The following is an 18873-nucleotide window of genomic DNA, read 5'->3' on the forward strand; positions in this document are numbered from 1 at the left end:
GGAGAATGAGGTAGTGAATGAGGTGGCAACTCCACCGCGTGCTAGTCCTTCACCTGCTTGGATGGAGGCCGCCTTCGGGCGCATGTATTTGAGACAAGATCGTCTTCATAGGGATCTTGATCTTCGGGCAAGGAATGATTGATCTGAGCCCAATGCATGATGCCGGAATTCATCCGGAGTATGATGATGGGAGGGGTAACCAAGGCCTCATGGAGTGATTGGTGATGAGGTATTTCTACTCTTAGATAGCTTTGTTTTTTGTTGGGTCTATTGCTTCCCTATACTCACATGTTGTTGCCCGCAAGCTGTGATCTTGTACTTGTGCTGGTTTTGAAAATTGATTTTATGGATACTTAAGTTGTTTTTGGGGATGAGTGATTGCATGCTTGGGAAAGAGAGGAGGAGACTTCGGTCTTCCGAGTGTTTCTTGAGAATAGGTTGGTGTGAGTCCATTAAGGGTCTATCTTCGACCCTTCACCATAAAAATTCCCTGGAGGATCCTGACTCACTTGTACTTCTTGGTTCTGCGTTGATTTCACTCATTGCATGCTTTATGATACTTGCCTAATTCTTGAGACTTTTAGGACTTTGAGCTTCTGAGTTTATTGGCTTGAACATTATCCTTAGTTGTCTCATTTGAGCCTTAATGGAGATTTTATTGTTGCCAAATAATTGAGATGATTGTTAGGTTGAAAATTCGGGGAGTGTTGGTCCTTAAAATTGTATGGAGCTAAATGAATTCTGAAATAGTCTCTTGCCCCAAATGAAAATTGGAAAAATAGGAAAAGAAAAGAAAAAAAAGAACTCCTAATCAAATTGGAGTTGAAAAAGAAAAAAAAGAAAGAAAGTTGAGAAAGGGGTCAAGAGACTTGTGTTTAATTTGCTTGTTGTTAAAAGCTCCAGGGTACTTATTTTGGACCACACTCATCATTCTTTGAAAGCCTAGTCATCCTTAGGGACCAACTACCGACATGTTTAACCAAGCCAACATTTCAACCCTCTTTAAAGTCTCTTCGAATTTGTGCAAGTTTGATCTCTGTGGCCTTTGAGTGAATGATACCCAACACCTATGAACTACTTGTGTGCTCAGTGCACTATATCAATGTCTCATCTTAGGAGTTTAGATCTATATGCTTTCCATGAATGACTCTACACTCTTCTCTATTTGAAAGTTGCATGAAGTTGGTTGTTGAATCTTTCTCTTGGAATCAGCTGTAGTTTCTCTATCCCCCTGTTTTGTGGTTAGTATCCTTTGTGAGGCACTTGTCTTGGGAGAATTTCTTGCGCTTGAGGGCAAGCGAGTGTTTTTTACGCTCGAGGGCGAGTTGTCGTTGAGTATAGTGGTGTGATGACCCTATTTTAGTAGTGTTTTTAGGGTCATTTCTTTGTGAGTTTTGAGTCTTTTCTCTTTGTCTCATGTAGTGTTTCATGCATTCTCATCCATTTTTATCTTTATTTAAGTTTTTGTTTAGTTTTGGTAATTATGTAGTTTTATAGGGGTCTTTCTTGAATTTTTATAGAGTTTAGGACTTGCATGTGTTTTCCATGGAATTATGAGGACTATTGTGCTTAAAAACCCTTTGATTTACTTGATATTTTTCCTTGTCTTGGTCCTTAAGTACTTCAGCAGGTAACTCATGAAGAGGAAATGCCAAAAAGCTTGAAGAATTGATAGAAACATTCAAAGGGGGGTTACAAGAAGCCAAAAAGCCATCAGAATGTTTGCTGGCGCTCAAGCGCCCATGCCTGGCGCTCAAGCGCCAGCCTTCCAGTAGCAGGATTGCTAGCTTCTGCCTTATGGGCGCTCAAGCGCCTCAGGGCAGCGCTTGAGCGCCCCTGCTCGACCTGGTTGCCTATAAATAAGGCCTTAGGCCATTTTGTTCAGGACTTATAACTTTTTCTTATAATTTTACCAAGTATTGAAGCTTAGGAAGTGCTTTTGGGGCTTGTGGGAAGCTTCCAACTTGTATTTTCCAGGTTTCTTTACATTTCTTTGTATGGATTTCCTAGCCATGAGTGGCTAGTTTACTTTTTTCTTTGGGTTTAAGTGATTTCATGAATCTCTAGTTGTTAATTCCTATCCCTATGCTTTTGTTCTTGAATCTACCTTGAATTTCAATTCTATATTGCATGATTAGCTTGTGTGCACACTTTCTAAAGGCTAAACTATAATCATATAGGAAGATTGTTGTGGTTTAGGGACTTAGATTGAAATTGATCCTTCTATGCTTGCTACTAGGATTATAGTAAGGGTTGAGTTTTGTTGGCCTGAATTTGCATGATCTAAAACCTCATATAAATGACTAAGTACACAAGGAATTGGGCTTAGCTTTTAGTATGAGAGAATTGCTTATGTGAGGAATCAATAAGTGAGTAACTAGGCTAGAACAACAAGGGTTTGAATCAAGGTTACATATGCATAGGGTAGGTTGACTAGAGAGGATTGGATGATCGATAACCCAAGGCATTTCCATCAATTGATAATTTCAACTCTTTACTTTTGCTTATTTTGCAAACCCTTTTATCACAATCAACCAAATCAAAATCTCAAATTTTCTTGCTTTCAAAACTCACAAGCTTCAAGCTTAAACCATAATTCTCACTCACGGTCCCTGTGGATTCGATATTAAAACCCGGAGATATCTGTGCACTTGCAGATTGTCCAACAATGGGCGACGGAATGTCCTGCACATTAGCTTGGACATCTATAGTTTGACAAGGAGCCTCATCTTCATCATCTACACACTCTTTCCTCTCTTCAGGATTGTCATCTACTACAACATTTATAGATTCCAACATCACCTTGGTGCATGAGTTGAAAACCCTGTAAGCTCTATTGTTGTCTGAATATCCTAGAGGCTTATTAGAACTTTTGGTCCCCCAGGTTTCTAATTTGTGCAAACGGGGTATCTAAACTTTAAAAATAGTATTCATGGCTTCAACCAAAAAATGATAAGGTAGGCTTTTGGCATGCAACATGACTCTAGGTGATTCTTGTAGAGTTCTATTTTTCCTTTCAACTACTCCATTCTGCTGGGGAGTAATGAGAGCTGAAAGTTGATGAGTGATCCCTTCAGATGAACAAAACTCAAGAGAATTTTCTATTCTCAAATTCTTTGCCAGAATCACTTCTTATCTTTACTATACTGCTTCATTTTTCCCTCTGAATGCGAAGGCACAGATCTTTGAATACACCAAAAGTACCTGTCTTTTCCCTGATAAAGTCCACATGTAGCAATCGTCTTATGATCTAGCTCCCTTCATTAGTACATCCTCATTGCTATTTGTAACAACACGTTCAGATTTACTGAAAAGGACCTTCAGACCTTGATCACACAATTGACTTATATTTATCAGATTTGCAGTAGGACCTTTAACAAGTAGAACATCATTAAGATTTGGAGATTCTGAGTTAGAAAATTTGCATATTCCCTTGATTTTTCCTCTGGCTCCATTTCCAAAAGTAACATAACTATTGACATGTGATAAGAGCTCTTCCAGATAGCTTTTTACCCTTCTCATATGCCTGGAGCATCCACTATTAAAATATCAGTCCTCCCTTGATGAAGCTCGTAGAGAGGTATGAGCAATGAGACAAGTTTGAACAGCTTTTAGCTTCTACTCATTTCTAATCTTGACATTTTTCTCAACTGCTCCTATCTGATCATGAAGCTTAGGGTACCCATACACCTTATAACAATATGACCTAATATGACCAAATCTTCCACAATGATGATACCTCCAAGTTGAGTTTTGGTAATCTCTTACTTGTGGATAAAGATGTTTGTTGGCAAATCCGCAAGTGTACGAATCCACCCGGTTTTAATTATCGAACCACAGGGATTGTGAGTGAATAGATTCAGTTCAAGTCTTGAGTTTGAAGGTTTGTTTTATTAAGAAAAAGATATGTCGAAGTAGTAATAGGGAAAATAAACATAAACTCAGAAAAGAACATGCTTTGGGTCCTTGCTCAACTAGTCAATTTAAGCACATCATTCTAAGCACATGAACTCATGAATCTCTCCTTGATGTTATAGCCTAAGCAACTACCTATCGATGCCTCACATAGATAATCCTTTCAAACCAAAAGATAAGCCCAATTCCTTGTGTACTTAAACATTTGTTTGAAGCATAAAGATTACAAAGTTCAGGCCAACAAACCCCAACCCTTCCTCTATTACTAGTAGCCAAGATAGAAGGGGTAATCCCAAATCGGTTCCCTAATCTATAACAAACTTCTGTTCTGATTATAGAAAAGCATAAAGCAAGCATGCACACAAGCTTATATTGAAATTCAGAAAATGGGATTTAAGGATAAAAGAAGAACATGTGGGAAAGAACTTAAGATTATAACTTAAAGATGAAAAGTCTTACAAGAAAACCAAAGCAATAGAAGAGATTAGCCAAGCATGATAAGAGCCATGCTTGGCTAAGAACCTGAATTACATGCTTGGAAGCCTCCTCTCACTCTCCTAGATGTTCCTCTACCTCTGAGTTTTACAAAGTATGAAAAGATATGAAAAATTACAAAAGAAAACCACTAAAAACCTATTTATAGGCAAAAGAGTCGAGTTGGGGCGCTCAAGCGCTGCCCTGGGGCGCTTGAGCGCCCATATGGCAGAAACAAGCTTCCTTGCTACTGGAAGGCTGGCGCTGGAGCGCCAGGCATGAGCGCTTGAGCGCTAGCCACACGTTCTGATGGCTTTTTAGCTTCTTGTAACCCCCCTTTGAATGTTTCCATCAATTCTTCATGCTTTTTTGCCTTCCCTCTTCATGAGTTATCAGCTGAAATACTTAAGGACCAAGACAAGGAAAAATATCAAGAAATTTAAAGGGTTTAAAGCACAATAGTCCCTCACAATTCAAATGGAAAACACATGCAAGACCTAAACTTTATAAAATGCAAGAAAGACCCTTATAAAACTACAAAATCGCTAAACTAATGCAAATGCACAAGTGTGTATTGATCAAAGGAGCCAAGAGTCCTTTACAAATGGTAACCGCTCCCTATTTATAGTAAGGGAGCTGGGCCTAGCGTGCATAACTGCCCCTGTTGAGCCGATTGGGTCTCGTGCATAACTCTTCTCCCTCCACCTTTGGCTTGCTTCCCTGGTGAGTTTCTTCTACCCATTCTCGCTTTTTCTTTTACTTACTCCTGTGACTGTCATTCTTCCCACCATGTCACCCAAACAACAATCCGATGACCTCCACCATGATACCAACTGTAACACCCCTTCAACCTCTTCTTCTCAACGCGAGTCGATGCTAGAAATGTCAGATGGAACCCCTCCTTTCGAAGAGAAACCCTGAAGGTATGAAAAACACTAGAAAAAGGGGTTTGAATAGTGGGTTGAGAAGAGGTGAGTGTATCAATTTGTAAAGTAGTAGCAGTGCTAGCAGCAGGAATACCTGAAATTCTAGCAGAGGTCCTTGCAGAGGTTCTGGGAGCAGTATGCATCGCGAGATGAGAACTTGCAGCCTTGCTTTCTGTTGTAAACTTCTTCTGCTTCTGCTTCTTTTTCTCCTTCTTCGGTTCAGAAGATTCTGACCTCTTATGCTTCTTGCCTTTGGTAGCATAAGCATCCGGAGGACCCTCCGGAAGATTGTCAAGGAACTTCTGTGGGTCAAAGTCAGAGTCTAGTTCAGCCATTTCCTTCAGATACTCATAGATGGTTTTTGGATTGTCTTGCTTGGTCCAGAAAGGATAATCTTCAACCTTGTCTCTGGTGTTGATAATGACTTATGGAGCCTCATCAACAAGAGCAACAGTAAAATTCTCCAGAATCCCTATATGCCTGAGGTTCTTAGCATTCTGTGCATCACCGTAGGTTGCAATCAGATCATCGGTGAAGTTGGCACCTTCACGATACCTTACAAGCCCATTTTCCACAAATATGTCAGATAACAATCTGCCAAAGGGAATGTAGGCTGTGACATTTTTCTTCTCATTATCTGTAGTCCTTGTCTTTCTAACCATCTCCTTCAGATAGGTAAAGAGCAGAAACGGAAGACAGATTTGCTGATGTGTCTTCATACAGTACAGGATGTACTTCTGAGTGGCATTGATGTAATCTGCAGAATTTGTAAGTGGTCTTGGGTTGATGCAGGTGAGGATGATCTTCTGCCAAACTCTTAGGTCAGAGTGCAGATCCTTGACTTTGTAATCAGTTTTCTTCTCATCATAGTTATTGAAGATTCCTTTGTGCACTTGGTATTTGACCAAACGAGATTTTTTGCCAATGCCATGGATCCTTCTTCCCTTGAGACGTTCCATTTTTAGAAGCCTGGCAATGGAAATCTCTGTGATTACGATCCTTTGTCCCAGAACATGTGAGACAACGTAGGTGTCATCATCACATTCATCTTGTCTCCAGAAGTCCATTACTAACTTCTCATAAACGGTGTTGATTATTTTGTGTTGATGAAGATTCTCTAAGCGTTGGCTGCATTTTGTCTATGTTATGTGATGTGCTTAATGGTGTGACAAACAATATTGTCAGTGTCTGTTGTGTAACCTCATGCCGGGAGCATCTGGTAGGACATTATGGTTAAGGTTGCTGGAAGTGTTTTACGTGTTTCATGTTATGTTTTTAATTGTGAAGATTCGTCGGTGCTGCAAACGGTTTCATTAGCTGGACATGTCTTATGTGTTTATGGAATTAACCTATTTAGGGAAATAAGGTTAATTAGTGCAGACCAATTTAAATGTTGATTTGGTCTTATTTGTGGAGAAAATCTTTTTGAAGATTCACTGCAACTTTGCTACATGGACTCTTTGATGCTCAAGCCCATTGAAGACCTCACCAGTGGAGCATCTATTTAAAGTGTTGAAGAAACCCTAGTTGATCATGAGAGAGATTTGATAGAGTGTTAGTTGTTCTTCAGGGTTTTCTTTGTGAGTTCATTGTGTGTTTTGTAATCAACTCACGTGCTTCCATTGATCAAATAAGCACTGAGTTGTTGTGTTTCGTTGATAGTGTTTCTCTGCAACCATTTGTACTTTGAGATTCAATCACTGAGGTAGTGATTGTGAGAGAAAGTGAGAGGGGTCTCATACTTAGGGGGAGTTCTAAGTAATAATCCATTGGTAGGAACATGGGCTGTTCAACTAAGACCTTGATGTACTTGACTCTCTATAATAGTGGAGTGGATTATCTTTCTCGGGCTGAAGCCCTCTAGACGTAGGTGACATTGCACCGAATTGGGTTAACAACTCTTGTGTCATTTATTTTTTAGTTGTTGTTACTTGTGATTTGTATTAACGTTGTGTTTTATTTTGTGCATGTTCTACACAATGTCCTGAACATTGTGTAACACATTTGTCTAAGGTGAACTAGAATTTCAATTGGCATCAGAGCAGGCACCCTGTTCTGCTTGGGTGAGCTCCAGGGAGGATAAATTTTGGTTCGATGGACGGTTCGAAGGATGTTGGTTTTGCTTACAGGCCACCAATTCTTGATGGCACAAATTACGACTACTGGAAGACACGTATGATTGCCTATCTCAAATCCATTGATAGCAAGACCTGGAAGGCTGTCATCAAAGGATGGACTTATCTAGTTCTTGCACCTAAAGAAGGAACGTCAACTACAAAGTTGAAGCCAGAAGCTGACTGGACTAAAGAAGAAGATGATGAGGCTCTGGGAAACTCTAAGGCTCTGAATGCAATCTTTCATTGTGTGGACAAGAGTATGTTCAAGCTAATCAACACGTGCACTGTGGCCAAAGATGCTTGGGAGATTCTCAAGACTGCACATGAGGGAACCTCAAGAGTGCGCATGTCAAGGCTCCAAATCTTAACCATGCAGTTTGAAAATCTGAGGATGAAGGAGGATGAGACCATGACCGAGTTTCATATGAGGGTTCCTGATTTAGCTAATAATTCCTTTGCGTTGGGTGAGCAAATGTCAGAAGAAAAGTGTAAGATCAAGTTTTGATCTAGTAGTACAACTCTATGTTTTGATGATTACAAGTTAACCTTTTGATATGAACAATTGTGGTACTCTAACGTGTTTTTCTGAGTGTGCTATTTACAGGCTCTGACCTCAACTCAATCTCACACAAATCAGAAGCACTGTGTATAAAGGGTAACCCAAGCAACGCTTTCGCATTCACCATGTTCAGTATGAACAGTGGAAAAGCTTCAGAAGTTCTGAAGCTATACAAACTCTGATGTGGACTCAGTCGCTAGAAGCTCTGAAGATCCAGAAGTTCTGATAACCAAGAAACACTGAAGGTTCAGATGTTCTGATGGTGTAGAAGACTCTGAAGATCCAGAAGCTGAATAGTGGAAACTCTGAAGTCCAGAAGCAAGAAACTCTGAAGGCCATGTTCTTCCCTCTGAGTTCAGAATCAGAAGATACAATGGTCAGAGGATCTGTGCTTTCCCTCTGACTCTGATCAACCGGCTTCACAAGTTCCAATATGAAGTATTCCCCTGATCAGAAGTCTCCTAGGTTAAAAGGTCAAGTCGCTATCCAAGTACAAAAGCAAGTGTACCTTCCTGACGACCTACCTAACGTTCTCAGCCACAGCAGAAGCTGGATTTTCCAGAACTGCCCTCCAACGGTAGCATTTCCCATGCAACGCTCAACCCTAATCCTTGGAGTATATATAGAGGCTGAAGATTGAAAGAAGCGGCTAGAAAGAAACACATATACGCGCAAGACATATTCAAAATATTCTAAGCTTTCTTTCATCTGAAATTCATTGTGTTTACTATTAGCTTTTTAGAAGCAAATCTCTTGTAAACAATTCTTTGATAAACAGTTTGTTTAGTTCCTTTAGGAGATCAAGGTTGATCGGATCCTAGAGAAGACTAAGAGAGTGAATCTTAGTGTGAGCTAAGTCAGTGTAATTGTTAGTCACTTGTAGGTTTCAAGTGCAGTTGTAACTCTTACCTGATTAGTGGATTGCCTTCATTCTAAGAAGGAAGAAATCACCTTAACGGGTGGACTGGAGTAGCTTGAGTGATTTATCAAGTGAACCAGGATAAAATCCTTGTGTGCTTTTCTATCTCTTATCTTTAGCACTTAAGTTCTCGAAAGATTTGTCAAAATCTTTAAGGTGGAAGTTTTGTTCTGAAAACGTTATTCAAACCCCCCCTTTCTACCGTTTTTCATACCTTCAATTGGTATCAGAGCGCAAGTTCTGATTACCACACCTAACAGTGTTCAGTGATCCGGGCCGGTGTGAAAAACAATGGCTGCCACCACCAGTGAAACTCAAAGAGATGGTTACAACGCAAAGCCTCCTATGTTCGATGGTCAAAGGTTCGAATATTGGAAAGATAGACTGGAAAGTTTCTTTCTGGGTTTCGATGCAGATCTCTGGGATATTATTGTGGATGGCTATGAGCGTCCAGTTGATGCAGATGGCAAGAAGATCCCAAGGTCAGAGATGACTGCAGATCAAAAGAAGCTGTACTCACAACATCACAAAGCAAGAGCAATTCTTCTAAGTGCTATTTCCTATGAGGAGTACCAGAAGATTACAGATCGTGAGTTTGCTAAAGGCATTTTTGAATCTCTGAAGATGTCTCATGAAGGAAACAAGAAAGTCAAAGAATCAAAGGCATTGTCTTTGATCCAAAAGTATGAATCCTTCATCATGGAGCCAAATGAGTCCATTGAAGAAATGTTCTCCAGATTTCAATTGCTTGTAGCTGGCATACGACCTCTCAACAAGAGCTACACAACAAAAGATCATGTCATAAGGGTCATCAGGTGTCTTCCTGAAAGTTGGATTCCTTTGGTGACTTCAATAGAGCTCACGAGAGACGTTGAGAATATGAGTTTAGAAGAACTCATCAGCATTTTGAAATGCCATGAGCTGAAACGCTCAGAGAGATGCAAGATCTGAGGAAAAAGTCCATAGCCTTGAAATCCAAATCTGAAAAGGCTAAGGTTGAGAAGTCAAAGGCTCTTCAAGCTGAAGAAGAAGAATCTGAAGAAGCATCAGAAGATTCTGATGAAGATGAGCTGACTCTGATCTCCAAGAGACTCAACCGCATCTGGAAGCACAGGCAGAGCAAGTTCAAAGGCTCTGGAAAGGCAAAAGGAAAGTATGAGTCCTCAGGCCAGAAGAAGTCTTCAATCAAGGAAGTCACATGTTTTGAGTGCAAAGAATCTGGGCACTACAAAAGTGATTGTCCAAAGTTGAAGAAAGACAAGAAGCCAAAGAAGCACTTCAAGACGAAGAAGAGTCTGATGGTGACATTTGATGAATCAGAGTCAGAGGATGTTGACTCTGATGGTGAAGTCCAAGGACTCATGGCAATTGTCAAAGACAAGGAAGCAGAGTCAAAGGAAGCTGTTGACTCTGACTCAGAATCAGAAGGAGATCCTAACTCAGACGATGAAAATGAGGTATTTGCTTCTTTCTCTACCTCTGAACTGAAACATGCTTTGTCTAATATCATGGATAAGTATAACTCTTTATTGTCTAAGCATAAAAAGTTGAAAAAGAACTTATCTGCTGTCTCCAAGACTCCTTCTGAACATGAGAAAATTATTTCTGATTTGAAAAATGAAAATCATGCTTTGGTAAATTCTAACTCTGTGCTTAAGAACCAGATTGCTAAGTTAGAAGAAATTGTTGCCTGTGATGCCTCTGATTGTAGAAATGAATCTAAGTATGAAAAGTCTTTTCAAAGATTCCTAGCTAAAAGCGTGGATAGAAGCTTAATGGCTTCAATGATCTATGGCGTAAGCAGAAATGGAATGCATGGCATTGGCTATTCTAAACCAATTAGAAATGAGCCTTCTGTGTCTAAAGCTAAATCCTTGTATGAATGCTTTGTTCCCTCTGGTACCATATTGCCTGATCCTGTACCTGCTAAAATTGCTAAAAACCCTCTTAAAAAGGGATCTTTCTCTATGACTAAATATCATGCAAATATTCCTTTAAAATATTATGTTGAGACACCCAAGGTGATCAGAACCTCTGGGGTAACTAACAAAAGAGGACCCAGAAAGTGGGTACCTAAGGACAAGATTATCTATGTTGCAGATATCCTTGATAGCTCCACTGAAACACCAATCATGGTATCTGGACAGTGGATGCTCGCGTCACATGACGGGAGAAAAGCGTATGTTCCGAGAGCTGAAACTTAAGCCTGGAGGCGAAGTTGGCTTCGGAGGAAATGAAAAGGGTAAAATTGTTGGTACTGGTACTATTTGTGTAGATAGTAGTCCATGCATTGACAATGTTTTATTGGTAGACGGCTTAACACATAACTTATTGTCTATAAGTCAATTAGCTGACAAGGGTTATGATGTTATATTCAATCAAAAGTCCTGCCGGGCTGTAAGTCAGATCGATGGCTCTGTTCTGTTTAACAGCAAGAGGAAGAACAACATTTATAAGATCAGATTATCTGAGTTGGAGGCTTAGAATGTGAAGTGCCTTCTGTCTGTTGATGAAGAGCAGTGGGTATGGCATAGACGGTTAGGGCATGCCAGTATGAGAAAGATTTCTCAGCTGAGCAAGCTAAATCTTGTCAGGGGCTTACCCAATCTGAAGTTCGCTTCAGACGCTCTTTGTGAAGCATGTCAGAAAGGCAAATTCACAAAAGTCCCTTTCAAGGCAAAGAATGTTGTCTCAACCTCAAGGCCGTTGGAACTTCTGCATATCGACCTTTTTGGACCAGTGAAAACTGAGTCTATAGGTGGCAAGAGATATGGGATGGTTATCGTTGATGACTATAGCCGCTGGACATGGGTAAAGTTTCTAACCCGCAAGGATGAGTCTCATGCTGTGTTCTCTACCTTCATTGCTCAAGTGCAAAACGAGAAGGCTTGTAGGATTGTGCGTGTCAGAAGTGACCATGGTGGAGAGTTTGAGAATGACAAGTTTGAGAGTCTGTTTGATTCCTATGGAATTGCACATGATTTCTCTTGTCCCAGAACTCCTCAACAAAATGGTGTTGTTGAGAGGAAGAACAGAACTCTTCAGGAGATGGCTAGAACCATGCTCCAAGAAACTGGCATGGCTAAGCACTTTTGGGCAGAGGCAGTAAATACAGCATGTTACATTCAGAACAGAATCTCTGTGAGACCAATTCTAAATAAGACTCCTTATGAATTGTGGAAGAACATAAAACCCAACATTTCTTATTTTCATCCTTTTGGCTGTGTTTGTTATGTTCTCAATACTAAGGATAGATTGCATAAATTTGATGCTAAGTCTTCTAAGTGTCTATTACTTGGTTATTCTGATAGATCTAAAGTTTTTAGATTTTATAATACTGATGCTAAGACTATTGAAGAATCTATTCATGTTAGATTTGATGATTAGCTTGACTCTGACCAGTCAAAGCTAGTTGAAAAGTTTGCAGATTTAAGCATTAATGTTTCTGACAAAGGCAAAGCTCCAGAGGAAGTTGAGCCAGAGGAAGATGAACCAGAGGAAGAAGCTGGTCCCTCTAACTCACAAACTCTGAAGAAGAGCAGAATCACTGAAGCTCACCCTAGGGAATTGATTCTGGGCAACAAAGATGAACCAGTCAGAACCAGATCTGCCTTCAGACCCTCTGAAGAGACCTTGCTGAGTCTGAAAGGATTGGTGTCCTTAATTGAACCCAAGTCCATAGATGAAGCTCTTCAGGACAAGGATTGGATTCGGGCCATGGAAGAAGAACTGAATCAATTCTCCAAGAACGATGTTTGGAGCTTAGTGAAGAAGCCTGAGAGTGTCCATGTTATTGGAACGAAATGGGTATTCAGAAACAAGCTAAATGAGAAAGGAGAAGTAGTCAGAAACAAGGCAAGGCTAGTTGCTCAAGGCTACAGCCAGCAGGAAGGAATAGACTACACTGAAACATTTGCTCCGGTAGCAAGACTGGAGGCAATTAGACTGTTGATCTCCTTCTCAGTAAATCACAACATAGTTCTACATCAGATGGACGTAAAGAGTGCCTTCCTAAATGGTTATATCTCAGAGGAAGTCTATGTTCATCAACCCCCAGGTTTTGAAGATGAAAAGAAACCAGACCATGTGTTCAAATTGAAGAAATCACTCTACGGTCTGAAGCAAGCTCCCAGAGCATGGTATGAGAGACTTAGCTCATTCCTTCTGGAGAATGAGTTTGTAAGGGGTAAAGTAGATACAACTCTTTTTTGCAAGACTTATAAAGATGATATCTTAATTGTGCAAATTTATGTTGATGATATTATATTTGGTTCTGCTAATCAATCTCTATGCAAAGAATTTTCTGAGATGATGCAGGCTGAATTTGAGATGAGTATGATGGGAGAATTAAAGTACTTTCTGGGAATACAAGTTGATCAAACACCAGAAGGAACATATATCCATCAGAGCAAGTACACTAAAGAACTTCTGAAGAAGTTCAATATGCTGGAATCTACAGTGGCCAAGACTCCAATGCATCCTACATGCATTTTGGAGAAAGAAGATAAAAGTGGTAAAGTATGTCAGAAGCTCTATCGTGGAATGATAGGTTCACTTCTATACTTAACTGCATCTAGGCCAGACATATTATTTAGTGTTCACTTATGTGCTCGTTTCCAATCAGATCCAAGGGAAACCCACTTAACTGCTGTTAAGAGGATCCTAAAGTATCTGAAAGGCACCACTAACCTTGGCTTGATGTATAAGAAAACATCAGAGTATAAGCTTTCAGGTTATTGTGATGCTGATAATGCTGGAGATAGAACAGAGAGAAAAAGTACTTCTGGAAATTGTCAATTTCTGGGAAGCAATCTAGTCTCATGGGCAAGCAAGAGGCAATCAACCATTGCACTATCAACTGCAGAGGCAGAATATATCTCAGCAGCAATATGCAGCACTCAGATGCTCTGGATGAAACATCAGCTGGAGGATTATCAGATCCTTGAGAGCAATATCCCAATCTATTGTGATAACACTGCTGCAATCTCATTGAGTAAGAATCCTATCTTGCATTCAAGGGCAAAGCACATTGAGGTAAAGTATCACTTTATTAGAGATTATGTACAGAAGGGCGTACTTCTTCTGAAGTTTGTTGATACTGACCATCAATGGGCAGATATCTTTACAAAGCCCTTAGTAGAGGATAGATTTAATTTTATTCTGAAAAATCTAAACATGGACTTTTGTCCAGAGTGAAGATGGATCAGAACCTCTGACTATGATACTTCTTGATCAGAAGATGTCTAGTCCAGAAGGTAACTCAATCAGAGTGTGTGTGCCCACTGGTACTGACTCTGAAGCTGAGACAACAACACGTGTGTCAGAATTTCTGATGCATAATTCCTTGTGCCCGTGTGACAGTCTGTTATGATTGCGTGTAGATATGCTTATCTCCTGTGTGTGATTGTGTATTTTACTGTTACTATCTATCTTTAATTTTCAACCGTTGATCTTAAAGTGCTTTTTGAATCAACAACGGTTATTTGATAAAACCCACTATACACACACGTTCTCGTTCACTTCCGGTTTTCACTCTCGCATTCTCTGCTTTTCAAAACCGCCTCTTTCTTGATTTCTCTCTCGATCTCTCTTCATCCTTCAAACTTCATTTTCTACCTCAAACCTTCAACCTCTTCAAAATGGTGAGACAAACCAGAAGATCTACTGCAGATGCACCTCAGTTCCCTCACATGGTAGTTGGTTTGGCAACGGGTCAAAGGGGCTCTGAGAACCCGGCACAAGAACAAGTTCAAGCTCAAGAGCAGATTGTTCCAATTGCAGAACGGGGCTGTGCCGTTCACTGCGTATTTGCTCCTGAGGAACTCCAAGTCCTGGCAGAATGGAGATTCGACCTCGACAACCTGGCTGCAAATGGGTTTGATCTTCGTCCTGAAGTCCAAGCTCAAGGTTGGGGAAACTACTTCAACCGACTTCGAGGACCGGTGTATGAGAAGTTGGTCAAGGAATTCTGGAAGCACGCCGACTGCGATGATACTCAAGTGGTATCTCATATTCTTGGCAGGAAGATCATCATCACGGAGAAGTCATTCGTGAATCTGCTAGGTGCAGACACTGCTTATGGGTTTCGATTCCAATTCACTGAGTCGAAGCTGAAACCCAGCACCAAAGACAAAACCAACCAGGCCCTGTACAGCACTTTCAAACCGGGCAAGACAAGTTACAAGGTGATGGACCTTCACCCCAAACTCAGGATCTGGCACAAGATCCTGCTCAACTGCATCAATCAGAGACCGAAGGGCAGTTCCCCAGATTACATCAACTTCAACCAGAAGGCGATGCTGTTTTTCATTCAAGACAAGAGGAAGATCTGCCTTCCCTACTTCCTGTTCTCCTACTTGAAGGAGTGTATCCGGAAGTCTAGGACTACTGCCTCAATCAAGTCAGCAATCAAGTATATCCCCTTTGGGAGACTGCTGTCTGATCTCTTCTTTGAGAGTGGCCTCATTCAAGACCTGATCAATGCTGGTTGCACAGAGGACTTGAGCACAATTGTCAGCGATGTCTTCACTGCCAACTCTCTGAAGAAGATGGGTTTGGTCCAGAAGAAGATTGCTCCTGCTCATGAAGACACATCTTCTGAGATCAGAGGAAGAAGGATGCCTCTGAATGACTACCCACTGTGGACTCAAGCAGACAATCCTGAAGCCATCAGATGCTATGTTGAAGACCTCAGGGCTCAAGGATTCGAGATTGATCTTGAAGATTTCTTCAGCAGACTGCCGCCAGCTCCAGAGTTTCCTTCTCCTCCCAAGAAGAAAGCTCAGAGGAAGATGGTTCTGGAAGAATCCTCTGAAGAATCTGATGTCCCTCTGGTCAAGAAGACAAAGAGAAAGCCTGATGATGGTGATGATAGTGATAGTGAGGATGGTCCTCCAAAGAAGAAGCAGAAGAAGGTCAGAATCGTGGTGAAGCCTACTCGGGTGGAACCAGCTGCTGCAGTGGTCAGAAGGACTGAACCTCCTGCCAGAGTGACTCGATCATCAGCACATTCAAGTAAGCCTGCACTTGCTTCTGATGATGATTTGAATTTATTTGATGCACTTCCTATTTCTGCCTTGCTTCAACACTCCTCAAATCCCCTCACTCCTATTCCTGAATCCCAACCAGCCGCACAAACCACCTCTCCACCACATTCCCCACGATCCTCCTTCTTTCAACCTTCTCCTACCGAAGCACCTCTCTGGAATTTGCTTCAGAACCCAACCTCTAGGTCAGAAGATCCAACCTCTCTCCTTACCATTCCGTACGACCCATTATCTTCTAAACCCATCATCCATGACCAACCAGAGCCCAACCAAACAGAACCACAACCCAGAACGTCTAATCACTCTGCTCCCAGAGCATCAGCACGTCCTGCTGCCAGAACCACGGATACACACTCTTCAACAGCCTTTACACCTGTATCCTTCCCAATCAATGTTGTTGATTCTTCTCCCTCCAATAACTCTGAATCAATTAGAAAATTCATGGAGGTTAGAAAAGAGAAGGTGTCTGCCTTGGAAGAGTATTACCTTACCTGTCCAAGCCCTAGGAGATATCCTGGCGCTAGACCTGAACGTCTAGTTGACCCAGATGAACCTATCTTGGCCAATCCTATCCAAGAGGCAGACCCCTTAGTTCAACAAGCTCACCCTGTCCCTGACCAACAAGAGCCCATTCAACCAGACCCTGAACCCGAACAATCAGTGTCTAACCAATCCTCGGTTAGATCACCTCACCCTCTGGTTGAAACTTCAGACCCTCACCTTGGAACCTCTGAACCCAATGCTCCCATGATTAACATTGGTTCTCCACAAGGTGCCTCTGAAGCTCATAGCAGCAATCACCCAGCCTCTCCTGCACCCAACCTCTCCATAATTCCCTATACTCACCTTCAACCCACATCTCTCTCTGAGTGCATCAATATCTTCTATCATGAAGCCTCCTTGAGGCTCCGCAATGTGCACGGTCAGACTGATCTCAGTGAGAATGCTGAAAATGTGGCTGATGAGTGGAACAATCTGAGCACTTGGCTAGTGGCTCAAGTTCCGATTATGATGCAGCTCCTGCATGCAGAGGGCAGTCAGAGCATTGAGGCTGCAAAGCAAAGGTTTGCTAGAAGGGTGGCTCTTCATGAACTAGAACAGAGAAATAAGCTTCTTGAAGCTATTGAAGAAGCCAAGAGAAAGAAAGAACAAGCAGAAGAAGCTGCACGTCAAGCAGCAGCTCAAGCTGAACAAGCCAGACTTGAGGCAGAGCGACTTGAAGCTGAGGCTGAAGCTCTTAGATGCCAAGCACTTGCACCAGTTGTGTTTACTCCTGCTGCTTCTGCTTCCATTCCAGATCCTCAAGCTGCTCAGAATGTTCCTTCCAGTTCTACTCAGACAAGCTCATCCAGACTCGACATCATGGAACAACGTCTTGACACTCATGAATCCATGCTGATTGAGATGAAGCACATGATGATGGAACTTCTGCGACGCACTGACAAACCTTAGTTTTAGGATCTCTTCTTTTTCTTCTTTTTCGTTACCTTTGTTTTCCTTTGTTAAACTCTGTTTCTTTTTATTTATTTATTCTCTTTTGTTCGTTTGTGATTATATATGCATAACTATATACTTATGTCACATATGTTTGCTAAACTCGTTTTATTCATAATTGTTTTGTGTTTACATCATATTTCTTTCCATCATATAATCTAGAATGGAGGATCTCTCCTCATTCTTCTGCACTCCTGGCTCTGCTCTGACCTATCCTTCTCCAGACGCTCCAGTACATGCTGGATGTTGCTGAGCCTGATCTTTAGCTCATCCCTCTCCAGAATCTCTTCTGAAGTCTTGAGCTTCTCTTCCAAACTCTCTTTCTCTTCCAGCAGCTTGAGTTCAAGCCGGCTGAGTTCTTGCACCTCCTCCACGAAGGCAAGAAATTCCTTCAGGTCTCTCTCCAACTCTGGACGCAGGTCCTCTTCCAGCAGTGTCCGTGTCAGCTCCGCGATGGTAGTTGCACCCTCTGGATGCCTGATGTTCAGGAACAAGTCCTCTTCAAAGGCCTTCTTCCTCAGCTCTTCTAGTGCTACGTTGTATGATGCCATTTTTTTTACTGAAAATTATTCGAGGTGTGAAGCTTACCTTTCTCTCCAACGCTTTTTATAGGCTTCACTTTCTCTCTGAAAGTTAATGCTCTTACAGTTTCTCGAGGTTAAGTTCTTGGTAACTGACCCTTCTATTTACTCACTTGACCGGTGGTAAACGTTCATCCCTTGCATTAACTCTTCTATTTATTTTCGCCTAACTCTGATTCTTACATCGTTTTCATTTTCTTTTAAACTTAGACCTTCTCTAAGGGGGAGTACCTTGTACTTCAAGCTAAGTTTTTCACACCCCAAGCTTTTTGCTTATGACAAAAAGGGGGAGTAAACCCAGTTTTTGATTTGTAAGATGTGTTAGTGTGACTTATTTTTCTTTTGGAGATTTTAAGAGTTCCACCTTCATGACCATAGATGTGTCACTGGGCAAATACAAGGAATACATTTCACTTCTTCTGAAGTGATTCTAAGTTGACTCTGATACCCAAGACTCTGATACCTTGTCCATGACTCTGATCACTTATGCGCTCTGATTATTCGTTTTTCATCTATGTCATAAGCTTTTCACTCTGAACTCTTATATTTTTTAGCTCAGAATCTAGACTTTACTAACGTTTTCATCAAGTATTAGATTCAGGGGGAGCTAAAGCTCAGAATCAAGCAGTGACTTGAATTCAGAATGAGCAAGATAAACTATTCACATCAGGATAAGTCTTATTCTATATCTCTAAACTCTGAGTGAATTCAGTTTAATGTTTAAGAATTGTTCATCAAAAATCTTAGTTTTGTCATCATCAAAAAGGGGGAGATTGTAAGATCAAGTTTTGATCTAGTAGTACAACTCTATGTTTTGATGATTACAAGTTAACCTTTTGATA

The sequence above is a fragment of the Lotus japonicus genome, chromosome 4, assembly GCF_012489685.1.
Source record: "Lotus japonicus ecotype B-129 chromosome 4, LjGifu_v1.2".
Taxonomy (NCBI): Eukaryota; Viridiplantae; Streptophyta; class Magnoliopsida; order Fabales; family Fabaceae; genus Lotus; species Lotus japonicus.